Source organism: Hypanus sabinus, chromosome 28 (assembly GCF_030144855.1).
Source record: "Hypanus sabinus isolate sHypSab1 chromosome 28, sHypSab1.hap1, whole genome shotgun sequence".
Lineage (NCBI taxonomy): Eukaryota > Metazoa > Chordata > Chondrichthyes > Myliobatiformes > Dasyatidae > Hypanus > Hypanus sabinus.
Window position 1 is genome coordinate 28,039,494 of NC_082733.1, and position 26,254 is coordinate 28,065,747.

A 26,254-nucleotide genomic window follows, 5' to 3' on the forward strand; every position below is an offset into this window, starting at 1 on the left:
CACAGTGATGATAGTGAAAGGAATTGGTGCTATCGTTTCAGCGTTGCATGACTGGAACATCGGACGAGGAAAACAATAAGAGGAACACTTTAATACAAAACAGTAAAATTGGTAAACAATGGAAACGATTAAAATGAGGAAAATGTGCAATATTTAATAGCGAAGTGTTCAACTGGTTGAGGGTATTTTAAAATAATTTTGAATCTGGTCTTTTCCTATGATTCACCTGACTTCACAAACACAGAGAATGTAAATGATAACAATCCATTGTTCAGACGCGATAACATGTAATGACGCCTTGCACGACGAGTTATCGGTGCTGAGGACAGCCTGACAAGGGGCAAGATGTTTCTGCTCCTATGACAAGTCCCGATCGCATGGAGACGAGGGGAGGGCGGAACAAGGGCACCGGCTCGGTGGAGGCAGCGGTCCCGGTGACAAGAGGCTGGGAAGCAAATCCTCAAGGCGGAGATGGCGGAGCCAGCACCCCTCCTCCCTTCGTTCTCTTTTCGGGGCTCCACCCTGCCCAGCGCTACCCGTACCGAATGAGCTCGAAACACCGCACATCTCGCAATTACCTGGACTTTGACAGCACAGCAAGTACAGAAGAGCGGAAGGTTGCCCAGCCTACAGAAGTGAATGTGTGCAGAGATTGAATGCCAAGGCTTGCAATTCGCTGCCTCTATAAATATCAAGGGGTTAACACGATTCCTGCCTTTTCTTTGCTGTAGGAAGCGGATCGAAGGCTCTGATTTGAAAGTCAATAGCAGTTCCCACCCATTACCAATCGCGCCTCCTTCGTGCCTTTCCCTCGGGGTGTTGGCGGGAAACACTGGCTCCCAAGAGCCCTGGCCAGTCGATTGGCCCAACCCGGAACGCCGCCCCGCCCCCGGCACCTCCCATTGGAGCAGGGAGCTGCCGATCAGGCGCGCGCGAGTCCGGGGCTGGCGCTGTGTGCAGACGCCCCAGCTTGTGCGTTCGAGCTGGACGGGCGGTTGGGACGCCGCTCGCTCTCCTCCCGCACTCGGCAGCAGTAAGTCCTCTTGTTTTTTTTTCTCTCTCTCTCCCTGCGTTTTGATTTTGGGGGTTCTTCTGACAAGCAACAGGCCGAATGCACAAACTGTCACGGTGGCTCTGACTTTGCCTGAAGTTTTATCCTCTTTTTTTTTTGTCTGTGTGAGTTGAGTAACATTTCTGCTGTTCGTGTTGATGCATTTGGTTTGTTTGATCCGGATGCCTAGCCCCCAAACACTTATCACTTCATTTGTTTTAACGTGTGCGGGAAAGAAAGCATCACTGTTCTAATTTATTTCGCAGCAATCATCCTTTCAATGTCAGTTCATTAGCAAATGGTTCTATATTTTTTCCCCCCTGTAATAACCATCTATCCGGTTGCCCTAGTGTTTAATAGGCATCACTTAACCACCGAGCCTCCGGACAGTCGTGTTCTTCACAGCCTCGGTGTTCTGTGGCTCGGAACCAGAGTTCAGGCACACACACTGATGGCTGTTAACGTCCTGAGTGAACGAAATCCTTGTTCACATCAGCTTCGACCTGCGATGATGTAAATTTGCACCGTGGCATTTTTTTCGCTGTCCCTTTTTGTTCTTATTAACAAAATAGGCGTAGAGAATGATAGAGTAACGTGGTCAAATTCCACCGCCCACCATTAATAATAATAATAATAATAATAATAATAATAATAATAATAAAAAGACTTTCCCCGGAGTGCTGCACCGTGAACAGTTTACAATTCACTTTATTGAAATGAACCACCTTCTGTACGGCTCTTCCCAGAGAGCTAAGATGCAATAGGGTGATGACAAATGCGATGCGCACCTGCTTTATGCCTTTAGGTTAACCCTGTTGCTCTCTTGAAATATGGAATCTTAAAGAAAATCTTTAGCTATTTGTCTTTTGTTTTGCCCGTTAAAAAAATCACTTAATAAATATAAATGCACTAAGATCTGAGCCTGGAGATCTCTTTGGGTGACCATTATAAATCACTCTGGTCTTTTTTAGTGTCGAGAGCTAAACCCATTTTGAAATGCGCATTAACATTCTGACAAGTGCTATTACAGCCACAGTATACACTGAGTTATTACAGTTGCATCAAAGTGTTCATCAATTACAGTATATGTGTGCATCTCATCTAGCCTTGAAGGACAAGTGACTTTGCTTTGTTACTTTTCAAACCACAAGCTTTTGTTGATCAATTTCCATTGCTTATTGTTATACAGAATGTTAGCAGGAAGTAGAAATGAGAAGTGAATGGAACAAAACTTTAAATTTTTATGCTTATTATGATATTTGATTGGAATATTGGATACACAGTTTAACAGTATTTACACTGTTGTGTTCTGCACAGCCAGAATTAAGTAACTAAATCTTTTATCACAGTAGACAGATGACCTATGTTTTACAGTGAATGCTTTAAGCAGCCTGGCTGATTTCAGTCAACTGTCTCTATTGTTTATTGTAAATAATACAATAAATATACTATAATTATATAAAATATTAAACAAAATATTTTGAAGCTGTGAATTTATGACTAAGATATTTTGTATTGGGAAAGGTAATTCATGGAAATGTTAGTGATTTGAGTACTGTAGCTAAAAATTACACATATCTGCACTCTAGCATTTGAAGCTGTGCTACACTGTATTTGTATAATTCAAATGAAGGTACTTTTATAATTACTGGCTATAGACCAAGATGTTTGTTATGTGTTGATTACTGATCTTCAATGTTATTTAACACGAACAATTACCAATATTTACTCTAACCAATATTTTAAGCTTTCTAACATTTATGTATTACCCCACAGTGGTATTACAATAATACTTATAGAATTTGGTGGAAATTTTCTGCCCTGAAGTACAAGGTTTACGTTTAATGTGTTTGATGGACTTCTTCTTTTGCAAGTCAATGCCAGTCATAGGAGATACAAATCCATGTTTCAAATTTATGTCAGAAGACAATTAAATGATGCCTTTGTATCAACAGAAGCTAGGGCACATCTTAAATGTAAGATCATCTGCCAGAAATTCTATTTCTTCTCTCTAGCTCCGAGCAAACAGCAAATGCTAATTGATTATTGCAGTCAAAAGATTATAAAGTATCTCACCACTCTGTTTTCATTATGATAACACATTTTAGGATTTTGATACATCAGACAACAGCCTTGCTCTCAATTTCTAATATTATTTCTTTATAAGAGGTATTAGGAATTGATCATTGGATAGAAATAATCTTTTGTTTTCAATCATCCAGATTTAGACACTTAGGGATTTACAGCAAAAAAATGACCTGCTGGTGGAATTCTCTACAGATGTTATCTGACTCACTGAGATACTCCAGAAGCTAGTTTTTTTTTGTTTTGGGCTGAGCATCTGCCATCTCATGTGCTTTCAGGATTTGCAATTGAAATCTTTTTTTTTGGAGTAATTTCACTTTGAGAAACTCGGTGTACCATCACATCCCATGGTTCATGAATGTTGACCATTGAATTATCAAGATGTTCAAGATTGTTTACTGTCCTCTCCAATACACGAGTGTGAAGGAGAATGAAAAAGTTGTTGCTCTGGAGCCGATGCTGCACAAAAACACGATATGATTAAAAAACACAATAAATATAAATACAATTAATCTTTGTATATAAGCTATGTATGTCCATAAAGTGATGCAAGGCAGAAGCGTGTCTGTACACATGGTGACGTTGACAGGAAATGATAAAGTAGTGGTTGTGGGAGGTGTGAAGAGGTGGGTTAGTGGGTGAAAGTGTTGATCACCCTTACTACTTGGAAAAAGTAACTGTTTTTGAGTCTGGTGGTCCTGGCATGAATGCTATATAGCTTGCTCCCTGATGTGTGCGCGTAAGCGCATATATAAAATAAGTTGGATAGTCTGTAACCAAAAGATCCTTTTGAAAAATTGCTGAATAAACTTAATGATGTACACCCAGCACCCAAGTAGGATAGCAAGTCCATATGACTTGCATTTTCCAGACTAACCCACATAGTTGAAACTTTCAATAGAAAAAGTACATTTGAAGTGAAGCATTTGGGAGAACATCAAATCGATCCCAGTTGGCATGGCTTAGAATGTGTAGTTGACTTTTTACTGTGATTATTAGTGAATGCTTTGAATAGATAATACAAGTCTAGAATAATGTTCTGAAGAATTGAGTTAGTATTACTTGGAATTCTTGATTAGGAGGGGTGTAAAAATAAGATAAAGTACATTTGTAATTTTACAGGGAGAGCTCTTGCATTCTTTTAAAAAAAATTCTGTGCATTTGACTTTATTAACACCTTTGTAATACTTGGTTGAATTTGATTGAAGGCAAATATAGTGCAATTGCAATTTCAGCATTAATGCTAGCTCTTAATTCTGTGCATCGCTACTTAAACCTTTTCTGACAGTGTCTCAATCTTTGTTAGCAGATCATCCTTTAATGGTTTGATTTTCAGGACTTAAATTTACTCAACAGTCCGTCTTTCCACAAACCAAAACCAGTCACCCCATTTCCTTGCTGTAGTTTTAGGTTTTTGTTCAAGTGAAGTTACAAGAGTAGAACATGAATGATCTAAGGAGCTAACTGGCTTCTGTCTTTGTGAATGTTATGATATTTCTGATTGTATTAACTCTTCTGACCTTTCATGATGCCCTCATTTGCAAAGCTAGCTCCTAAGATCATTGTTCTGCATCTTTCATTTTGTTCCAGGGAATTCTTGGCATTTTCAATGTATAGGGGTCTGAATGGTTGTCCCCTTATGGAGTGGCTCTTCAGACACTTCTTAAAAGCAGCACAGGGCTATTGACATCAAGATCATCTTCGTCTTATAGAAGCTCCAGCATCTGTGTATCTCTGTGCAAAAAAAAACCCTTTCTTGTCTTTTATCAATATGACAGTGGTCACTGCCTCTGTAGTTTCTGGCTCAGCTGTAAATAATCCATTATAGATGGTTGGGGGGGGGGAGTGTTTTATAGCCATTTGTCTATTCCAAGTCAGGAAGCAACCTGCAGCTTTTAGCCACGTGCTTTTACAAATCAACACGTTCTGTAAATGGATTTTATTGAAATCTTATTTTGAGGATCTCTTTAGCATTGGTACTGCTGATTAAAGCAGAGCTCTCTCAAATTATTGCTGATCTAAATGGGACCTGCCAGGATCTTGCAAGTATTTTGTTTTGCCCCTCCTTTCTTTGTATAGATCTTCATTAGAGGACATTGTGATGTGATCAGAATGGAACAATAGCAACAACAGATGCTTTGTGTAATGAGCATATTAAGAATGGTAACAGAATAATGTCAGAAGTCATTAATGAGAACAGCTGGGGTGAAATAATCATCAGACAGTAGCCTGAGTCTCAAAGATTACTACTATAAAAACAGAAGAAAGCTTCTTTATAAAATGAGAAAATGATATGCAATCAATGAAACTAACAAACTGGATTGTAGCAAACATGGAATTAAAAACAAGATCATGGATAGAAGGCAACATGTATTTCTACCTTTGTTTCCCAGTATATACTGAAGGCAAAAAGATAAATGATCATAAGAATTATTAATTAAAGAAATGTCAGCATTTATGTGAAAATAGAAGTGATTAGAAAACCAAGTACTCTAAATGAAGTAGTCTGAAAAGCAGGGAGTAAGGACGTGGGAAGGAAACAAAAGCAGGATATAGACCTGAAAATTTGTAGGGAAGATTAAACCTGTGGGGATACATTGATTTAATGACTTCCTTGCAGAGTGAAAACAGTTTATTTAAAAAAAATTCTGAAAGGAAGATGCTCCAGTGTCTTAATAAGCGTACATTGAGAAATTGAGCCCATTGTTTCCCTTCTGCTTTCTGTCAGGGAGCTGTACTGAGGACCCTGCCCCTATAAAGTGGGCGACTGGAATGATGTTCTGTTATGCGTAAGAGTTTCTTGACTGGTCGCATCACATCCTGGTCCTACCGATGCCCAAGAATAGAAAAGCATACCAAAAGTCGTGGATACTGCCCAGTACCTAACAGAAAATGCTCTCCTCACCATTGAGCAGGAGCACTGCCAGAATAAAGCAAAATCCATCATCAAGAGCCCCCACCATCCAGGCCCTGCTCACTTTTTGCTACTTCCATAAAGAAAGAAGTGCAGGAGCCTTAGGTCCCACACAGCAAGGTTCAGGAACAATATTACTCTACAAACTCCACTCACTTCAACACTGAACTGATTCCACAACCCATGGATTCATTTTCAAGGACCCTAAAATCGATGTTCTCAATATTATTTATTTTATTCATTATTATTCTTTGTTTTTTTTCTGCATTTGCACAGTTTGTCTTTCACACATTGATTGTCGGTCTTTGTGTGTAGTTTTTCATTTATTCTCGTGTATTGTTCTGCTAATGCCTGTAAGAAAATAAATCTCAGGGAAGAATATGGTGCCATATTTGTACATCGATAATACATTTACTTTGAACTTTGTTACTTGTGGACCGTTGAGTGACAAGTCTGAGAAGTGTGTACACTGCTTCCAGTTTCCCTCAGCTGATCTAGGAAATCTAATTTGGAAAGCCATATCAACAGCTAGATCTACACAGTATCATGAAGTGATCAGGGTTCCTGTGACCAATTAGGAGCTTTGATCCAACTGAAGTTGTGCCGTTAATTATTCATCAAACTGCTTTTTTGATGTGCTAAATATCTTTGCCATGCTTGAAAGAGCATTTTAGCAGGTCATTTTACCCCCATCACCCAGTTCATGCCTTCTTCTCATTGCTATGATCGGGGAGGAGGTACAGGAGCTTGAAGGCACACATTCCACCATTCAGGAACAGTTTCCCCGTGCCATCAGATTTCTGAATGGACATTGAACCCATGAACAACACCTCATTTTTTTCTTTTTTTACCCTCTCCTTTTGCACTACGTATTTAATTTAACTTTAAAAAAATGTATATATACAACTTTAATTTAATTATTATGTAGTGCCATGTACTGCTGTCACATAACAACAAATTTAATAATATATGCCAATGCTATTAAACCCGATCTGATTACATACCCCTTAGTTGAGAAAGTTGTCCTTTTTTCAATGAAGCGACAACTTTTAATGGAAAAAGACATGTTGCACTTGAGTTCCTCCCCCACCCCGAACTAAATTGTATATTTATGGCAATGTTTTGCAGCTCACAAATATTCAGTGCTCAGTTGGCATACTCATTGAGAGAAGCCTTAAGGAAAGCAACTCTAAGAAGTGATTAAAATTTTGCATTTGCTCAATAGGAGCCACTTCTCAAGATTAGGATTAGTGCATATTGTTGGAACATTTTGCCCTGAGCTGGTGACTGCAATATGAGTACCCACTGCTGGTGCGGGACTTGAAACCAGGCAAATTATTATTCCCTAGCATTGACGACTCTCTAGGAATTCCAGACTCTTTTGCATACTTATTGAATATTATTTCTGGATGTGAATATCTGTAGAAATCTTCCTGGGGAATGGTGGCCTGGCTGATACTCAGATCTGCAGCCACTGTTGTGGAGACAAGTGTGCTGCTACCTTGTCACTGAGTCAGTCTCGTCTTGTCTTATTTCGCTGTTGCCTCCAACAAAGTAATTGCTGTAATGAATAAAGAGCAAGATCTTTGAGATGACGAGATGAAGCAAGGTCAGAAGCTACCAAATGAGGGCACCAGATACTGTACATCTTTCGAAAGTGCATTTCTACAGAGCCAGAATTCACATTTTATTTCATTACAGAGCAGAGCTTTAGTAAAATATGTTCTCTGTTTCAATATCTGATGGATAAGAAAAAATAAATTTGTGTTGGATCAAAGTAGTTCTGCTGAGGAATGATTGACGGCACAACCTATACTTGCCAATTTTTATTCTAGATGGTGTCCCACTTGCAGACAATTTATCCTGTTCTTTTGTGCATGTTTACTGATCTCCTTCTGCCCATTTGGGGCAGTTTTATGTTTATAGATTACAAAGTCGCCAAGACAGCTTTCAGTATAGTAATGTAAAATAATGTTTAAACACCTGCACTTTGCATGGATTATTTCCTTTGCTAATTTCCAAACAATATGCAAGTCAGCAGACACTCTCCTGTCTCCATTTGCTTTTGTGCCAGAGGAACTGGTCTCACTGCCTAGCAGCACCTCTGGGTACACAAAAAATGTTAATGTTGAAAACTGAACCTTACTAAAGAGGGAGAGGAATCAAATCTGCTTCTCCTAAGGGATCTTGTTTATTTTAAATGCCTCTTTTGATGATGTAGAACAACTTTTTTTTTGAATATTTGCTTTGTGCAAGGATTCTTTAGCCTGAGACTCTAAATTGCTAAGGTTTGAGTATAAAGTAGAATATGAAATTCATGCATATTGATTTACTCCCAGAGCAAAACTGGATGCTCGTACCTTGTAAATGTATGATCCATGTGGTACTGTAGACAGAGAAACTGCTTCATTTGGACAGATGCAAAAAATCCAGCTACATTAATAATTTACATAAATGAAATATGAAATCTCAACTAGTTCATTTAATACAAATGATAAAACTTTACTGATTATTCTCCTCTCTTGCACTAGAGCTGTTAGTTATGAGTCAATTAGAGAAGCATGGCTTTGGAAAAGCAGTGAATGAGAGGATCTTAATTTCCAGAATCTGCATTTGCTTTTGTAGGGTGCATTTAAGTCTCAAGTTGCATATATAACGTTAAGAACGTTGTGTTGTGCTAAAATTATAATCGATTTCTGTGGATTAGCTGAATTCATGAAGCTTAAAAGTTCTGATGATTTTTTAAGGTATTCAAGAAGGAACGTGACTACGTTCTAGAACAAATTATGACAGAAATAGAGAGAGCATTAGATTTCATTTTAGGTTTAAATATAAACATAGATGGGCCAAATAGCCTACTTCTGCTCCTTTGTCTTGTGATCTTGTGATACATTCCCAAGGCCTGTTGGGGTGTATGCCAGGCTGGGAGAAGATTACTAGGGCTCGGCTGAAAATTTTCAATATTTTTCTTATTACAGAAGAGTTGTAAGGTGACTGCAGGACAATGGGATGTGAAGTGAGGATAACCTGGATAACTATAGGCCATTGAATCTTAAAGTGAGTGGTAGGAAAATTACTGAGGAAAAATTCTAAGGTGCATGTTTAATCTGCACTTGGAGGGGCAGGGACTACACAAGCAACATTAGCATGGCCTTTTTTTTTAAAAGGGTAGTTCCTGCCTTACTATTTTTTTTAAGGCGGTGAGTAAGCGTATTGGTGTTGTGGTATAGTTTCGAAGAGGTAAACTGTACACCACTGAATCAGGCCGTTCAGCCCACTGAGTTGAAGCCAATCACCAACAGAAGGGGTAGGATGAGAGAACATAACCAATCCTCATAGAGGATCAGAAGTGGAGGGAGTAAGCAGTTTCAGGTACCTGGATGTCAAGATCTTTGAGGATCTAACCTGGTCCCAACATATCGATGCAACTATAAAAAGGGAAGACAGTGGCTATATTTCATTAGGAGTTTGAGGAGATTTGGTTTGTTAATTAAGACATTCAGAAACTTCTACAGATGTACTATGGAGAGCATGCTGAGAGGCTGCATCACCGTCTGGTATGTGGGGGGGGGGGCACTGCACAGGATCAAAAGAAGCTACAGAAATTTGTAAAGTTAGTAAGCTCCATCTTGGGTACGAGCTTACACGGTATCCAAGACATCTTCAAGAAGTGGTGCCTCAGGAAGGCAACGTCCATCATGAAAGACCCTGTCACCCAGGACATACCTGCTTATTATTGTTACTGTCAGGAAGGAGGTAGAAAAGGCTGAAGGCGCACACTCAGTGATTCAGGAATAGTTTCTTCCCCTCTGCCATCCAATTCCTAAATGAACATTCAGCACTCGAACATGACTTCACTTTTATTATTTCTGTTATTGCACTATTTTTAATTTAACTATTTAATATGCATATATACTTACTGTAATTGATTTACTTATTTTTCTATATTATCATGTATTGCATTGAACTGCTGCCACTAAGTTACCAAATTTCACAAAATATGCCAGTGATATTAAACCTAATTCTGATTCAAAATTCATGTTGCCCCCATTTATTATTCTCTACACGTTCTTATCATCTCCCTCTGGATTCTGCCACACACCAAAGGCAATTTAGAGTGGCCACTCAACTTAAAAACCCACACATCTTTTGAATTTGGGAGAAAACCCACAAGGTCAGAGAAAGAACATGCCAACGCTACACAGTCAACACCTGAGGCCATTTACATTCCCATTCGGGTATGTCCATACATGGCCTCCTCTGCTGCCATGATGAGGCCAAACTCAGGTTGGAGGAGCAACACCTCATATACCAACTGGGTAGTCTCCAGCCCCTTGGTATGAACATCAAATTCTCCAACTTCTGGTAATTCCCTCCCCCTCCCTTCCCCCATCCCACTTTCAGTCTGTCTCCTAGCTGCCTGTCACCTCTCTCATGATTCTGCCGCCTTCTACAATCCATAGTGCTTTCCCCTTAGATTCCTTCTTCACCTCTCCTGCCTATCCCCTCCCTGCTTCCCCTCCCCCACCTCTTGATCTTTCCTCTGATTGGTTTTTCAACTGGCACCTTCCACCCTCCCCCCACCTTCTTTATAGGGCCCCTGCCCCCTCCTTCTTTAGTCCTGACGAAGGGTCTCGGCCCAAAACGTTGACTGCGCCTTTCAACGGATGCTGCCTGACCTGCTGAGTTCATCCAGCTTGTTTGTATGTGTTGACCTGAGGTCATGTTTGAACTTGGGTCTTTAGCATTGTGAGGTAACTCTGCTGTCTGTTTAGTCTATATGTAGCCTTCAGTTTGTTCTTTGACTTGGGTCTATATTGGTAATTGGTCCAATGAGGTTCAAATTGGGTCCAAAATTAGCTTGAAAAATGGAGGCACAGGGTGATTTAAAAGGTCTACGATCACAAAAAAACTACCTGTGACCAATGATGTACTCATTGCTGGTTGTTAACTTTATTATTGACCTGGATGAGAATCTAGGAAGTATGATCAACAAGCTTTCAAATGACAGGAAGACTGGTGTTGACAATGAGGGTCTGCTGGTAGATATTGATGTTGTTGGAAGGGCAGAAAATTTATAGATGGACTTTTATCTGAAGTGAGGTAATGCATTTCAGGTGCATGTAGAGCTCAGAAGTACACAGTGGATGTTAGATCCCCAGGAGGTCCTGATAGGTAGAGGACCTTGGTGTAGATGTTCAGGGAACTCTGAAGCACATGTTAATGAGTTCAGATAAACCAGATACTTACCTTCATTAGCCAGGGCAGTATGTTCAAGACAATTGTATAATTAATTAATTAGGGTATGACTGGCTGTGTGCAATAATGTTATAGAAACTTTGTGATTATACTAAATAGGGTAGAAAGCAAAATTATTAGGATTGTTCCTTGAATACTGTAGAATGTTTGAGGAGACTAGAGAGTCAGTCAGCTTTATTCTTGGAGTGTAGAAAGTTGAAAGGAAACCTGATTGTGTTACACAAAATTAAGAGGCATGGATAGTGCAATGTTTTTCTCTTTAGGAAAGGTAACTAGACCTTGGCATTGAAAGTATAATGCTTGGAAGTGGGACTAATATAGATAGGCAATTAGTAGTTAAGTGAAGAACAGTTCAGTTAATCACTGGGTAGACCATTCAGTCAATGATTATATGGTAGTCTTGATTCAGTTGTCTTATTCCTGTGTATCATCACATCCCTCTATCTATTCTCCTTATTCATATGTCTATCTGAAAGCCTCACAAGGCTGCCTCCTTCCACTACCACTCCTGGTAATCCATTCCAGGTACCTACCATTCTCTGTGTTTAAAGAAAATAACCTGTCCCTCATGTTGCTGCTCCCTACCTTAAAAGCATGACCTCTGTTATTTGCCATTTCTATCCTGGGAGGGGGGAATTCTGACTGTCTACCCTATCCCCTGTCTATGCCTCTCCTAATTTTAAAAGCCTTTGCCACTCCCAAGGAGAACGACCCAAGTTTGTCCAACCTTTCATTAAAGTTAATACCCTCTAATCCAGGCAGCATCCAGGTAAACCTCTTCTGCATCTTTTCCACAGACCACACACCCTTTCTGTACTGGAGTGACTAGAGTGGTTCAGAATGACTGGATAAAAGGCTTTTCCCACCCTTTACGACTCCTTGACTTACTAATGTTGACAAGATCAAGACAGGTCCACTGTAAAAAATTTGATGAAACCAAAGTATTTATCCAACTGGCTGTGATGAAATACTTCACAACTTTAGGATACCTGATTACTATAATCTCATTTCAGTGGCAAAAGGAAAAAAATAGTTTTGAATTTGTATAGTTTTTACTTGTTAATCCTAATGAATCAAATCTCCTATTTCCACAGTTTCAAATGTAGTTATACTTGTTCTTTAGAAAATGTGGGAATGCAAATATCACATTGGCAAAAGTCCCACTGTTATAACACTGCTGAGAATTTTTTGGTGTTTTGTCAGTAGTCTCTGAAGCTAGCAGCTTTAAGCTACGATGAAAGATTCTGACCCAAAACATCAAATGTTTATTCCAGTCCGTTGATGCTGCTTGACCTGTTGACTTCTTCCAACATTTTGTGTGAATTGCTCCAAATTTCTAGCTTCTGCAGAATCTCTTGTGTTTAACTTTAAATTAGAATCAGAATTCTGAGAATTCTATTTCTAATATATATATTTGCTGTAATTACTTATTTTTCTCTTCTGTCTACATTATCACATATTGCATTTACTGCTGCTAAGTTAAGAAATTTCACAACACATGCCGGTGGCAATAAACCCAATTCTGAATTAGAATCAGAATTCTTAACAACACATGCCGGTGGCAATAAACCCAATTCTGAATTAGAATCAGAATTCTTAACAACACATGCCGGTGGCAATAAACCCAATTTCTGAATTAGAATCAGAATTCTTAACAACACATGCCGGTGGCAATAAACCCAATTCTGAATTAGAATCAGAATTCTTAACAACACATGCCGGTGGCAATAAACCCAATTCTGAATTAGAATCAGAATTCTTAACAACACATGCCGGTGGCAATAAACCCAATTCTGAATTAGAATCAGAATTCTTAACAACACATGCCGGTGGCAATAAACCCAATTCTGAATTAGAATCAGAATTCTTAACAACACATGCCGGTGGCAATAAACCCAATTCTGAATTAGAATCAGAATTCTCAGAATTCTGATTCTAATTCAGAATTGGGTTTATTGCCACCGGCATGTGTTGTGAAATTTCTTAACTTAGCAGCAGCAAATGCAATATGTGATAATGTAGACAGAAGAGAAAAAATAAGTAATTACAGCAAATATATATATTGTATTGATTAAAAATAATACAAAAACAGGATTTTTTTTTTTACAAATGAGTTAGTGTTTATGGGTTCAATGTCCATTTAGGAATTGTATGGCAGAGGGGAAGAAGCTGTTCCTGAATCACTGAGTGTGTGCCTTCGGGCTTCTGTACCTCCTTCCTGACAATAACAATGAGAAGAGGGCATGCCCTCATGTTGGGGTCCTTAATAATGGATGTTGCCTTTCTGAGGCATTGCTCCTTGAAAAATTTCTTGGATGCTATGGAGGCTAGTACCCAAGATGGAGCTGTCTAATTTTACAACTTCCTGCAGCTTCTTTTGGTCCTATGCAGTAGCCTCCCCAACCCCCATCCTCATCATACCAGACACTGATGCAGCCTGTCAGAATGCTCTCCGTGGTACATTTATAACACAAGTTTTTAGGTGTTTTAGTTGACAAACCAAATCACTTCAAACTCCTAATGAAGTACAAGTTTCTATAGTTGCATTGATATTTTGGGATCAGGTTAGATCCTCTGAGATCTTGACATCCAGGAACTTGAAATTGCTCACTCTCTGTACTTCTGATCCCTCTATGAAGATTGGTTTGTGTTCCCTTGTCTTACCTTTCCCGAAGTCCACAATCAACTCTTTCATCTTACTGACATTGAGTGCAAGGTTGTTGCTGCAATACCACTCAACTAGCTGGTATATCTTGCTGCTTGTATGCCTTCCCATCTCTATCTGAGGTTCTACTAACAATGGTTGATTCATCAGCAAATTTATATATGGTATTTAAGCTGTACCTCCCACACAGTTATGTGTATAGAGAGAGTAAAACAGTGGGCTAAGCACACACCCCTGAGGAGCGCCAGTGTTGATCATCAGCAAGGAGGAGCTACACAGGTTGTGTTCTTTTGGTTAGGAAGTCAAGAATCTAATTGCAGAAGGAGGTTCAGAGGCCCTGGTTCTTTAACTTATTGATCAGGATGGTGTTAAACACCGAACTATAGTCAACGAACAGCATCCTGACATGGGTGTTTGTATTGTCCAGGTGATCTAGGCTGTATGAGGAGCCATTGAGGTTGTGTCTGCCGTAGACCTATTGTGCTGATAGGCAAATTGCAGTGGGTCCAGGTCCTTGCTGAAGCAGAAGTTCATTCTAGCCATAACTGACCTCTCAGAGCATTTAATCAACATAGCTGTGAGTGCTACTGGGTAATAGTCATTAAGGCAGCTCATGCTGCTCTTCTTATTCTTACTTTATTACCTTTATTTTTTAAAAATCTCTCTTTTACTGGACTTCTTTCCTGGAAGAGAGCTGAAGTAAAAGGTCAAGATTAGAGCTCCACCCATTTACGTGAAATAAGGAACCTATTTAACTCTTCAAAAGGTGGGGAATCCCACGTTTAAATTGGAACTGAAAACATTATCATCGCAGTGTGAAATGGGAATCTGTACTGGTTTTATTTTCTCCAGGTAAAATCATGTTGATTGTTTAACAAGGCTTTCACCACTTAGCAGTTGATACAGTACTGTAATAAGTGTCCTGAAGAAGGGTATTGGCCTGAAATGTGAAATGTTTATTCATTTCCATAGATGCTGCCTGACCTGCTGTGTTCCTCCAGCATGTTGTGTGTTTCTGTATGGTGAATGTTAAAAGCAACCAGCACTGGAAGATATTTGACATTATCTGCATTCCAGACATAGGGTTGGATTCTAGACATGTAACTAACCATAGCCGAGACAATAGTTGTTCAATCAACAGGTTTAATTTTTTTTTAAAAAATGCACAGTCAGTCTCATAAATAATGAGACTGTGGACAGGTAACCGAGTGTTCTATAAGGTGTTGCATTTTTAATTAAAGTAATATTCTTTTACTATTATTCTGTGATCTCTGAAATAACTAATAAGGAAAAAAATTGCTTTAATCCATTGTACCTGTTGCTGCAGAACTGGGGTTTGTGCAACTGGGTGTAGATTTGTCTGGTCTTACTTTTGCATGCGCTGGTCTTGAGAGCTCTGCAATCATTGGTAACTTGGTCAAATTTGTACAGAGTAATGCAGTGAAATCAATTAAAAGTGTCTTTGGAGCTTTTGATAGATAGAAAAATTGCACTGTCGTGCTAAACTGCTCTTGCATTTGGGTTGGTAGCCTGTTTTAAACTAAACTGATTTGACAATTTGAGATGCTACGCAGGATTTCTAACCAGAAGAATAGAAAATGAAATAGAACAGATTTTCTGTTCATGTTCACTGTTCTGTGGTCTCTTCTGGAAAATACATGTGGACAAGAGGCAAAAAAAAAACAAGTTCACTCAATTGAGATAACCTCCTACATTTGAGTAAGTTCTGTTGCTTGGGTATGATAAATCATCGCCAAATGAAATACTGGAGGGTGCCCCAAGTCTGTGGAACTCTTCCAGCAAACAACATCCTCAGAAATAGAAGACAGGCCTGGGGAGAAACTCAATTTTGTAATTTGGGCAGGAGCTTCATGTGAATTAAAATGTTACTGATATTTGCTTCACTTGATGGTATTTATGTGGTAGTTATTCCTGTATAACACTTGCAGATGTTATACACAATTATTGGCACATCAGATACATTTTTTGCTGTTTTTAATTGGCCTCTTTAACTAGATAAAATAGGTTTTCTATTTCAATGGGGCTAGTTGGAGAAAAAAGTTCTATAAACTGCCTGAGGCAGCAGTTCCATTGAGTTTTGGGGAAAACTGTCCTATTCATTAGTCACAGAAGTGAGTGTGTGGGAATGGATCACTGTTCGTTTGCTGTTAGTTCCTGCTGGGTCTCTGGTCAGTGTTTTTAAGTACTGCCCAGTGTTTAGTAGATAATGACTACTTGTGTCAGTGGGTATGTGGTCTGAAGGATGTGCTCAGAATGTCTCGTGGAAAATGTGAAAGGAGCTCAAAGCAAAAGGGTAGATCTATATTCGAGGGATTAGACTATAAGGCAGAGAAGCAGAAATGAGCCTTTTTGGCCCAATGAGGCTTCTCTGCCATTTGATTATGGCAGATATATTTTCATTCTCAACTCCTTTCCCTTAGCAATAGGCACCCTTACTAATCAGGAACCTATCAACTTCTGCTTTGCATATATCCCATGACTTGGCTTCCACAGGTGCCTGTGGCAATGAATGCCACAGGTTCACTACCCACTGGCTAAAGGAATTTCTCCTCATCTCAAATGGGTTCTAAATGGGTGTTCTTTTATTTTGAGGCTGTGCCAATGGGTCTTAGACTTTCCTGCTACTTGAAGCATCCTCTACGTCCACTCTATTTAGGCCTTTCAGTATTTGGCAAGTTTTACTGAAGTCCCCCATCGTCCTTCTAATCTCCGGCAACTTCAAGCCCAGGGTAATCAAAAGCTCTTCATACATGAACCCTTTCATCCCCACATTAATTATCATAAACTACTTGAATCCCCTCCAATGTGAACATATCCTTCTTTAGATATGGGGCCCAAAACTGCTCAGTAATTCAAATGTGACCTAATCAAAGTCTTGGCATCCCATCTTTGCTTTTCCTATTCCAGTCCTCTCAAAATAAATACTAACATTACATTGGTTATGAAACTACATTGCATAAAAATCAAAAATATAGATAAAATGTAATTAAAAACTTTCAACTCCTTCCTTCTGATTTTACCTGACTGTTATTAAATGCGTCATTGCCAAGACAGTTGGTTATCAGGCACCATACATGTTTACTTACACTGGAAAGTTGATATGGATCATGATGAAGCAAGATTAAACACACAAACAGGACCAGTGTCTGGAGATAAGGAAATGAGGTCCATTTCCTTTCATTTGGACACCCGTGAGTTTTCAAGCTCATTCTCATGAAGTAACCATATACCATTCTCCAAACTTAATATGTCTGAAACCCCTGAAGAACTAACTGGATTAAGCATTAGACATAAATGTTGACGATAGATTGTAAGGTATTAGTTCAGTATGATTGCTTTTCATGCCCCAAAACCACAATTTTACAGTTGAATGGATTCAGAATAGGGTGAAAAGGATTATGACAGTATAAAACTGATTGGCTTATAACATTTCTAAAGGATGCTAAAGCATCATGAAATTTTACAGAATAATTAACAAAATTAAGTAGCATGGAGACTTGAATAAATACTGAGTCCACCCTGCCCTGTGGTCTAATACTTTAAGATATCATACATCTTGGAATTAATGTGCTGTTCAAAGACATCAGTCTTTTCATCAGCATAAGACTCTCATTTAACCTTAGTCATGCAAGATTATGTTTTGTTTCACTTTATGTTCTATCTGTTGGCAGCTGACTCCACCCAGCTATTGTCCCCTCTGAATTATTTGCATTCATGATACATGTGATTTCAGTGTGTGTTGTGTTGAAGGAAAAGTTGCCTGGCAGTGTTGCTGGGCAAGGCAGCCTCACTCAGCCAGTATCCTCACGTTACCATCTGTGTTAGGCAAAGAGACCAGGAGCTTAAAAGAAGAAACAAAGCAAAGGGAACATCAAAGTTAATCCAAGCTGTGTGCAAGCTTTCTTACAGGCAACGATGAGGAAATAGCAAGTAGAACATTATTGCTTTGAGTTTTAGCAATAGTGTGCAAATAGATATGCCTTTTTTTGTGGAAGAAGACTCTCGTGATCTGAAAATCAGGAAAAATGAAAATGTTAGGACCTAACCACATCACACCATTAGCCTTTATTTAACACATGCTGCATCTGGTATTTTAGATATTTAGGGACTCAGCTGTGCAACAGGAATCCTGCTGTATTGGCCATCATGGAAACATGTTTGTTCAATTTTTCTAGAGGATATTAAAATTAGGCAATTTGGAATGTAGCATTGAATTGCCTTCTTGCCCACTGTGGAAATGAATATGAAGTATTAACAAGTCTGTCATTTGCTTACTGATTACAATTTTGTCTTCATTTTAAGTTTAAGTACCTCAATGTATTCATAAACATTTTCAGCAGTGGTTCATTTGCAAGTTTAGCATTCCTTTCTGTTACCTCATTATTTCTTTTCTATTGCTTTGTTGATTTTTTTTTACAATTCATGTTAACTGAATAGTGAAAATCATTTCTCCTTGGACTTTTTTTTAAAAGAATTTTTATTTGTCTCTAGCCTCTGTTGAACTACTGCTTTTGTACTGGGTGATAATACTGTAATAAAATTTAAAAAAGCATAAATAACTTGCCACATCAGAAAGATAGATATGTTCGATTGCACAATAGATAACTGGATGATGTTTACTGAATGAATGGAGCAGTGTCTTGAAGCAAAAAATGCAACAGTCAGTGAAAAGTGAGTGCAAGTTTTGTTGAGTATAATAGAAGGGAAGCATACAGTTTGCTTAGAGCTTTGACTGTTCCAACCAAACCAGCCAAAATAAGCTTTGCTTATATCATGCATAACTTAATGCAGGAACATTTAGAACAGAAAGCCTTGTTGATTGCAAAACACCTTAGAATTCATAAGTGGTATCAAAAGTAAGGGGAGTTCACTTCAGCTTTTGTGGATGAATTAAGGGAATTGCCTGAGCATTGTCAGTTCAATGATGGGCTTAATGGTGCACTGAGAGATCGTTTAGTTTGTGAAATGTTACCAAAAAAACATTCAAAAATAGTTCCTAACTGAAGCACTACGTCCATTTTAAAAGAGTATTTGAAATTGCTGTATCAATGAAACAGCAGCCAGAGACACAATTGAGTTGCAGTCAGGTAGGAAAGTGAGCGTGAACTGAATTGCAGTATCTAATCAGAAACCTGCCTGGCTGAACAGGTTGTATTACCATTGTGGCAGGGGCTCACATACACCAGTCCAAGGCAAGTTTAAAGGCAAAGCTTGAAGAAAATGCAACAAAATAGAACACATAAAAAGATCAATTCAGACAGACAAAAATAAATAGACTGCACAGGGTCAAAAAGAGCACTAATCTGCATGCTGTTAATGAAAAATCTCATAATTATGAGAGTGACACAAGACAATGTAGCCCTGAGATTTAGAATGTGAAAACTAATGGGAGACTAGCAATATGCCTTCCCCTCGATAGGTAGAGAGGGAGAGAGAGAGTACCTTCTGCCCATTATAGATATCTTTGCAAACCTTCCTGAAGGGAAATACTTAGTGAACTGAACTTAGCTGAGGCCTACCTATAAATGGAGATTTAAGAAGATGCCAAAGTGTTTCTCAACATAAGCACTTGTTAGAGGCTTTATCGCTATAATAGGTGTATTTTTGGAGTAGCATCTGCACCTGTACACTGGCAGAAAGCTATAGACGAGGTGCTACAAGCTGTCCAGGCACTCAGAGTTACCTAGATTACATCATTGTTACCAGTGAGGATGACAAAGAACATCTCCAAAATCTTAAAACGTTGTTTAAAAAGATTAGGAGATTAAGGGCTCAGCGCACAATGCACCAAGTGTGAATTCTTTAAGCCAAGCATCGCTTACTGTGGTCACACCATTGGCACACAAGATTACACAAATATGCTGGAAAACTCAAGCAGTGGTTGATTCCTCAAGGACAAAGGACATGTCACATTTGTGGTCCTTTTTAGGATTTGCCAATTACCATAACAGATTCCTTCTAAACCTGGCTGCTGTGCTCCACCTCTTCACCTCATTACTACAGATCTGGAAGAATTGGTGACAGACAAAGCATTGTGAGGTGGCTTTCCAAAAAAAACCCAAAAGAAATGGTGAATTACACTGTACTCACACATTATGATCCACAATGTCCAGTGAAATTGCCTGTGGTACTTCTCCTTATGGTACAGTTGCAGTCACGTCACCTGTTACGAGTAATGGAAAAGAATATACCACAGCCTGTGCATTACATTCCCTTTCTGCTGCAGAGAAAAATGATGCACAGATTGACAGAGAGGCCTTGAGTTTGGTTTGGTGTGTTAAATGTTTCAACCAGTATCTGCATGGAAAAGAGTTTACCCTCATTACTGATCACCAACCACTGGTGTCCATTTTCAATCCACAGAAGGGTGGTCTACTAACAGCAGCAGTATGATTGAAGAGATGGGCTTTGTTTCTTGGAGGACACAATTAAGAGATTGAAATCGAGAAGAGAGGTAATCATGGAAATGCTGATGGATTGCCCCAATAACTACTGAAAAAGGAAATGCCTGAAAACTTTACAAAAGAGGACACTCCTGTTGATGTACTGTTTTCTCCCTAATGCAAATCGAAAGTCTTCCTATTATGGCAGATGCGATTCAAAGGGAAACAGAGAAGACCCATGCCTCGGGTCTACACAGCAACCCAAATTCGCTGGAATATGCAACAGACGTTCCAAGTCCCCCATCTTTACCAGCACGGGGATGAACTTGCCCTTGACATGGGTTGCATTATGTGGGGGTTGAGAGTTGTACCATCCAAGTTGAGAGCTAAAGTGTTGGAGGAGCTGCATGCTGGGCATCTAGGCGTGGTCAAAGTGAAAGAGCTGGCTCAAAGCTTTGTCTGGTGGCCTGGTACAGATGATCAGACCGAGCAGCTTGTCATGCAGTATTTGGTCTGCCAGCATGGTGAGAAGATGCCAAGAGCAGCGCCTCTCCAACCCCTGGGAATAGCCTGCATTGCCCTGGGAGAGGATTCATGTGGATTTTGCTGGACCAGTCATGGGCACAGTAGTGGATGTAGCTACAAAGTGGCCAGGGGTGTTCCCAATAGCTGCCACCATAGTTTGGCACACTATTGATGTGTTAAGAAGCCTTTGCTCAAGGACTAGTGTTCCAAAACACTCAGTCAATGACAATGTACCACAATTTGTTGTGGAACGTTTTCAGTCATTTCTGAAGATGAATGGATTAAGAAATCTTCCGTCTGCACTGTACCACCTAGCTATGAATGGCTTAGTGGAAAGGTTTGCACTGTGAGCAATGTCAGTAGAACACACTACACTAACACTGAATCAGAAGCATGCCAATTTCTTCCTTTTGGATCGCAATGCAACACACATTCAACCACTAACAATTCTACAGCTATGCTGTTCCTGGGTTGTCTTTGCGTTCACGCTCAGATCTCCTCAAACCCAATCTCAGAAGGAGTACGCAGGACAAACAGCTGTGACAACTTGAGGGCTCCTCAAACAAGGAGGTTTGATGTTTCATTCCTGGACAAGCAGCCCTGGGGAGGGACTACAGAGGTGATCAGAAGTGGGTTCTTGAAAAGATTAAGGACTGTACTGGACCATTGTCCTACATAGGAAGATGGTGTTTGATGTCATCTGGAGTCGGTACGTTGATCAGTTAAGAGGAGCAAAGTCAATTGTTGGAGAAGAAAGGTGTCCGGAGCTGTCAGAAACACTTCCTGCAGTCCCAGAATCAATTCCTACAGCCACCACAGAAAAGGCCCCAGAACCTGAGATTGTTTCACAGCTACTCATCTCGCTTGCCAAGCAGAGTGACCCTTGTCAGGAAAGGTGTTATTCCACAAGAGGAAGAAATCCTTCATAGCAATTAAATCTTTAGGCTTGAATGGGACAACTTAACAATTTATTCTGCTGTGGATGTCTATAGAGAGGTTGTATTACATAGTATACTGTGTATATAGGATGACCAGAAAACAAAAGTTACATATTTGAGTTGAGATACATTCTATATTCTGTTGGAGTTTATAACTAAGCAGGGAGGAGTTTTGTGTATTTGATATTTAAGTAATATTTGAGTAATTTAAATATATTTGATTAAGCATTCTTTGTGTACATAATTACAGTTTATATGTAAAAGTACGTAAATGGCATACGTCATTATGCCACCACAATGCATGTAAGTGCCTCACTAAAAGTAGAACTAAGAGTAGACCCATATCCTTGGCTCTTGTGTTTTTTTTCTTTCAATTAGCTTTTGGAGTTACAAAATATAACACCTAGAGTTTTGAAAGATGTGATTTTTTTTATAGCCTGTGTTTGCTATGCTTATTTTCTCCATGTTCTGGATTATCAGCTAACAAATATGAATTGGAGGTAACAAAAGCGACCTCACTATTTTAGAAAGTAAGAGGGAAAAGAGAGAGTGATTAACATGTTAGCATATCGTCAATGGCAGGGAAAATACTGGTATCTATTGTGAAGGAAGTGAAACCAGAACAAATTGGAAAAACTAATAGACACGTGATTCTGCAGATGCTGGAATCCAGAGTAACACACAAAATACTAGAAAAACTCAGCAGGTCAGGCAGCATCAGTGGTGAGAATACATAGTCGATGTTTTAAGCTAACTCTCTTCATCAGGACTGGAAAGGAAGGGGAAAGAAATAGGATAAGAAGGTGGGGGAAGGGGAAGGAGTATAGTCTGGTAAGTGATAGGTGAAAGGGAGGTGGGTGGATGAAGTGAGAGGGTGGGAAGTGATGGGTGGAAGAGGTAAAAGGGGAGAAGGAACCTGATAGGAGAGTAGACCCTGGAAGCAAGGAAAGAAGGAGGGAGGTAGTGGGCATTGTAGAGTGTTGTGTACACATACTGCTTTTATGTGTACTAAAAGTATAGTTTTCCCAGAGGGACTTGTGCTGAATTCAAAAACAAATTGTAAAGTTAAGGCAATCCAGTGGAGTTCTAGCAATTAGTTTGATGTATTTGTGTTTAACCATGCTCAACTTCTGTAGAACTGGTTTTACTCTTTCAGAAATGTGTAGCATGACTGCATCCTGATGAAACACACACATAACATATGATAAGTGGAGCACCCCATAGTGGTGAGAGTAGCCAGAGCTAAGGTTGGCACAGTACCACACTAGTCGAGCTGCTGTCCCATAGCTCCAGACCAGGCTCAATCCTGAGTTGCATTATGTTCTGTGTGGATTTTGCATGCTGGTGTTCTCCAGCTGTTCCCTTTCAAAGATCAGCAGTTGTATGTTAATTGACCATAGTTAAATTACACCTAGTTTGTGGTGAATGGTCAGACCTGGGGTAAATTTAGTGCAGTGTGTGAGGAGCACAAAATGTTATTAGTGAAATAGAACATAAACAGGACAGCACAGTCCCTTCAGTTCATGCTGTTGAGCTGACTTTTTAACCTACTCCAAGACCAATCTAACCCTTCTCTCCCATAACTCTTTCATCCATTTGCCTATCTAAGAGTCTCTTAAATATCCATAATGTACCTATCTTTTACCACCATATCCCACAGTATGTTCCACGCACTTACTGCTCTCTGCTTGTTTAAAAATACTACCTGACTTCCCCCCATAACTTCCACCAGTCACCTTAAAAGTGTGCCCTCTTTTTGTCACCCAAGGACAAGCATGCTGACTGTCCACACCTCTTTACCATCCTGTACAATTCTATTAAATCACTTCTCACCCTCCTTCACTCCAAAGAGAAAAGTCCTGAGCTTGCCCTACCTTTCCTCATATGACATCGTGTCTAATCTAGGCAGCATCCTGTTAATTCTCCTCTGCACCCTCTCTAAAGTTTTCGAATCGTAAGTGGCATGGTAGCATAGCAGTCAGTGTAATGCTTTACAGACCCTGGGACCTGGGTTCAATTCTCACTTCTGTAAGGAGTTTGTAAGTTCTCCCTGTGATTGGGTGGATTTCCTCCTGATGCTCTGGGCTCCACCACATTTCATAGACGTATGGGTCAGTAAGTTAATTAGTCACGGGCTCATTAAGCTGGAAGGGCCTTTTACCCTGCTGTACCTCTTTTTAATAAAAGTTCCTTCCTAAAATGAGTCAACCAGAACTGAATGCAGTACTCTTTAAGTACCGTAAAATTAGAATTTTATAGAACTGCAACATTAAACACTCATTTACACCATGAGGTTTCCATCCAAGGGGTCAGTGTGGACATGGTGGAGGACTACAAATACCTGGAGATACGAATTGACAATAAACTAGACTGGTCAAAGAACACTGAGGCAGTCTACAAGAAGGGTCAGAGCCGTCTCTACTTCCTGAGGAGACTGAGGTCCTTTAACTCTGCCAGATGATGCTAAGGATGTTCTATGAGTCTGTAGTGGCCAGTGCTATCATGTTTGCTGTTGTGTGCTGGGGCAGCAGACTGAGGGTAGCAGACAACAACAGAATCAGCAAACTCATTTGTAAGGCCAGTGATGTTGTGGGGGTGGAACTGGACTCTCTGACGGTGGTGTCTGAAAAGAGGATGCTGTCCAAGTTGCATGCCATCTTGGACAATGTCTCCAATCCACTCCATAATGTACTGGTTAGGCACAGGAGTACATTCAGCCAGAGACTCATTCCACCGAGATGCAAAACTGAGCATCATAGGAAGTCATTCCTGCCTGTGGCCATCAAACTTTACAACTCCTCCCTCGGAGTGTCAGACACCCTGAGCCAATAGGCTGGTCCTGGACTTATTTCCACTTGGCATGACTAACTTATTATTTAATTATTTAAGGTTTTATGTTGCTAAATTTCTACACTATTCTTGGTTGGTGCGACTGTAATGAAAGCCAATTTCCTTCGGGATCAATAATGTCTGTCTGTCTGTAATGACTGGTGCGGTCCAAGGTGCCTGTTCCCATGTTATACAAGTATGATATCAACTAGGGGACAGAAAATGGGTAAGTGTGGCAATGTGAATGTGTAAGTTTACAAGCATAGAGTGTCACAGAGGCTAAAGACTTGGGTAAACCTGTTCTGCTTTAATAGTTGCTTTGGAAATAAGTAGATGTCATTCATAGCAGTGGATGACTTAAAAGAAAACGATAGAGGGACCAGGGTCACTTAAAACAAGGGCTGTAAATGAACTCCCTGAACCTAGGTTCATTATTTATTCTGTGAGAAGCTCTAATTCCTGCAGGATGGATCCAACTCCATCAGTAGGGAAATCACACACAGCTAGAGATTGCAGTCTGCTAACGTTGAGCACCATCAGGATGGAGATTTTCCAAAATCTTTATGGGCAGTCAGGTTTTCTGGGCAAGACTGCAGGCTTGAGTTAATCTAGCTTTTGGGATCGGATATAGATAGGGGCAGGCATTTGGGGAGTGATCACAGAAGCTGGTGAGCCACAACTGTTAGTAGGCAGCCACCATCTTGGAGAGAGTGGGAAGTTAACAGCTAGAGACTGGCTCCAAGAGAATTGAGAGTTTTTGGAAACGGGAACTGGCAAGGAGATGTAGAATAGAGTGTAGCAAGGGATGGTGATGGAGGGAGTTTGAAGACTGAGGGAACCAGTTATGGGAATGGGGTTGAATTAAGGAGACCAAGGGAGGTGCTATTAGGAGGTGAGAGAGGAAAGGAAACTGAGGAAAACTGTATACAAGATTATGTAACTGTGTTCATGGTTTCTTGATAGAGTACATCTGTGCGCGTGTGTGTGTTATTTGGACTTTATTACCATCTTGCCATTGACCCAAAGGTGTTGCTTTGTCCCAGCTGTGTGGTGGTTGGTGTGCTACAGCCACCCTGCATTAAAGACAGTCTTGCACTTGATGGAACCCAGTCATTCTCAATCCCAACTAAGAATGAAGAAGAAAGTTTCAGATGCATATCAAGAGCTTTCGAGATGTGAATGCAAAATATTGAACAGGCAAATAGAGAGAAGTACTAGTTCTAAACACAGGAGATATGCTGAAAATCTTGAGGAAAGCACACAAACTGCTGGAGAAACTCAGCTGATTGTGAAGCATTAATTGAGAGGAATAAACTATTGGTGTTTCAGGCTGAAACCCTTCATCAGGACTGGAGAGGAAGGGGGAAGAAGCCAGAATAAGGAGGTTGGGGGCAGGGAGAGGGAGTAACACTTGTGAAACACGAAAGTCTGCAGCTGAAGGAAATGCAAAGCAAAACTCACAAAATGTTAGAGGAACTCAGCAGGCCAGGCAGCATCTACGGAAAATACTAAACAGTCGACATTTCAGGCGGAGACCTGGTGAAGGGTCTCAACCGGAAACGTCGGCTGTTTATTATCCTCCAT

General features: G+C 39.9%; 1 protein-coding gene across 2 annotated transcripts in view; it reads left to right on the forward strand.

The window, feature by feature from the left end:
* The first annotated feature begins 982 nt into the window (after nt 1–982).
* sema6dl (sema domain, transmembrane domain (TM), and cytoplasmic domain, (semaphorin) 6D, like) overlaps nt 983–26,254 on the forward strand; it is a 368,382-nt gene continuing 343,110 nt past the window's right edge. For both annotated transcript variants that reach the window (XM_059952799.1, XM_059952802.1), the window contains exon 1: nt 983–1,033. The gene's annotated coding sequence lies outside the window, so the exon portion shown is untranslated. The remainder of the gene's footprint in view (nt 1,034–26,254) is intronic.